Consider the following 3201-nt stretch of genomic DNA (forward strand, 5'->3'; position numbering starts at 1 on the left):
TTCCTTCCTTCCTTCCTTCCTTCCTTCCTTTCCTTCCTTCCTTCCTTTCCTTCCTTCCTTCCTTCCTTCCTTCCTTCCTTCCTTCCTTTCCTTCCTTCCCTCTTTCCCTCCCTCCTTCTTTCCTTCCCCCCTGCCTCCCCTTCTTCCCTCCTTCCCTCCCTCCTTCCTTCCTTCTTCCCTCCTTCCCTTCCTCCCTGCCTCCCTTCCTTCCCTCCCTCCGTCTTTCTTTCCTTTCTTCCTTCTTTTCTTCCTTCCCCTTTTCATTCTTTTTTACTTTTTGCATACTGGAGTTTGAGACTGATAAATCCATACCCAAGATATGAAACCCAAATGTCATCTAGGTGCTGTAGCTTGTGGGCCCTGGGAAAGTCCTGCTTGATAATTGCCCCCTAACACTTCTGGATTAATTGCTGTACTTTCAAGTGACAAAATTTGAGCCCACCTCTATCTGAGACTTGGGGACTTCCCAAGGAGGTGGACACGGGTGGCACTGCAGCAAGGTGCCTTCACCACACCTACCCCACTGACCTGTCTAATCTACTTTCAGTGGGCCAGTATATGTGCTCATTTGTACATGTGCTACTGATGAGGCAATGTTTTAATAGAAGGAAATTTTCATGACTCAATATTTGAAAAAAATAGACTGATTCATAGGAAGAAAGTGTCAACATCCTTACCACTAACTAAAAGGTACTTCTGTGCCTACAGGATTTTTCCTACCTCTGTACAGGGAATGTCCATGGTGAGAAGGATAATCATGAGACTATTATGGGTTAACAGAAATTCCCCCTGAAAAACACCCAAATGCTTTGGTTCTAGCTCAGTCCTAACCTTGTCAGAGGCAAGATGTGTCCCAGGGTCAGATGTGTCTTCACTTATATATTAAAAAATGAGATTTTGATTTTTCACTAAATCCCTAGTAAAGTCAGTGACTATAAACAAATCCCCCAGAGTGAGAAACATCTGTGAAAATGAATACCAAAATGACCCACATCTGTCTCAGCAGTCAGGCTTACTGGTACTTCACAACAGATCCTTTTTCCTAAGATGTTTTTGGAAAGGAAAGGTAAATGGAGCCTGCTGGAACACCACCTTGAAAATGGCCTCATCACAATAAAAGCCCTGGAAGTTATACCAATAACAGACTTAAACACTAAACACAGTTATAAATTCTAAAGTCACTCACACCAATTCCCTCACCCATTGATCAAAGACCTGGCTCTCATTAACTTCTAAAAGAAAACATGAAAAGTTCTCAGAATATTAGTTTCATTTCTGAGTTGATTACGCTAAGATCTCATCATCGGCAGTTTTCCCAGGCAAGATGGCCAAATAGGAACAGCTCCAGTCGGCAGCTGCCAGAGAGACCAACACAGAAGGTGGGTGATTTCTGCATTTCCAACTAAGGTACCCGTTTCATCTCATTGGGACTGGTTAGACAATGGGTGCAGCCCATGGAGGGTGAGCTGAAGCAGGGTGGGGTGTCGCCTCACCCAGGAAGCACAAGAGGTCGGGGAACTCCCTCCCCTTGCCAGGGGAAGCTGTGAGGGACTGTGCCATGAGGGACGGTGCTATCTGACCCAGATACAACACTTTTCCCACAGTCATTGCAACCCACAGACCAGGAGATGCCCTCAGGTGCCTACACCACAAGGGCCCCGGGTTTCAAGCACAAAACTGGGTGGCTGTTTGGGCAGACATCGACCCAGCTGCAGGAGTTTATTTTCTTACCCCAGTGGCACCTGAAACCCCAGCGAGACAGAAGTTTTCACTTCCCTGGAAAGGGGGCTGAAGCCAGGGAGCCAAGTGGTCTGCCTGGGCAGATCCCACCCCAATGGAGCCCAGCAAGCTAAGACCCACTGGCTTGAAATTCTCACTGCCAGCACAGCAGTCTGAAATCGACCTGGGATGCTCCAGCTTGGTGAGGGGAGGGGCATCCACCATTACTAAGGCTTCAGTAGGTGGTTTTCCCCTCACACTGTAAACAAAGCCCCCCAAGAAGTTCGGACTGAGCAGAGCCCACTAGAGCACTACAAAGCCGCTGTAGCCACATGCCTCTCTAGATTCCTCCTCTCTGGGCAGGCCATCTCTGAAACAAAGGCAGCAGCCCCAGTCAGCAGCTTATAGATAAAACTCCCATCTCCCTGGGACAGGGCACCTGGGGGAAGGGGCAGCTGTGGGTGCAGCTTCAGCAGACTTCAATGTTCCTGCCTGCCGTCTCTGAAGAGAGCAGTGGATCCCCCAGCACAGTGCTCAAACTCTGCGACGGGACAGACTGCCTCCTTAAGTGGGTTCCTGACCCAAATGACTCCTGATGGGGAGACACCTCCCAGCAGGGGTCAACAGACACCTCATACAATAGAGTTCTGGCTGGCATCTGGCAGGTGCCCCTCTGGGATGAAGCTTCCAGAGGAAGGAACAAGCAGCAATCTTTGTTGTTCTGCAGTGTCCGATGGTGATACCAGGCAATCAGGGTCTGGAGTAAACCTCCAGTAAACTCCAAAAGACCTGCAGAACAGGGGCCTGTTTGAAGGAAAACTAACAAAAAGAAAGCAATAGTATCAACATCAACAAAGAGGACGACCACGCAAAAACTCCATGAGAAGGTCACCAATAGCAAAGACCAAATGTAGATAACTCCACTGAGATGAGGAAAAACCAACGCAAAAACGCTGAAAATTCAAAAAAACAGAAAGTCTCTTCTCCTCCAAAAGATCGCAACTCCTCACCAGCAAGGGAACAAAAATGGACGGAGAATGAGTTTCACGAATTGACAGAGGTAGGCTTCAGAAGGTGGGTAATAACAAACTCCTCCAAGCTAAAGGAACATGTTCTAACCCAATGCAAGGAAGCTAAGAACCTTGATAAAAGGTTAGAGGAGTTGATAAGTAGAATAACCAGTTTAGAGAAGAACACAAATGACCTGATGGAGGTGAAAAATACAGCACAAGAACTTCATGAAGCATACACAAGTTTCAAAAGCCAAATCAATCAAGTGAAAGAAAGGATATCAGTGATTGCAGATCAACTTAACGAAATAAAGTGTGAAGACAAGATTAGAGAAAAAAGAATGAAAAGGAATGAATAAAGCCTCCAAAAAAGACAAGACTATGTTAAAAGACCAAACCCACATTTGATTAGTGTACCTGAAAGTGATGGGGAGAATGGAACCAAGTTGGAAAATGCACTTCGGGATATTAT

The sequence above is a fragment of the Piliocolobus tephrosceles genome, chromosome 3 (assembly GCF_002776525.5).
Source record: "Piliocolobus tephrosceles isolate RC106 chromosome 3, ASM277652v3, whole genome shotgun sequence".
NCBI classification, from domain to species: Eukaryota; Metazoa; Chordata; class Mammalia; order Primates; family Cercopithecidae; genus Piliocolobus; species Piliocolobus tephrosceles.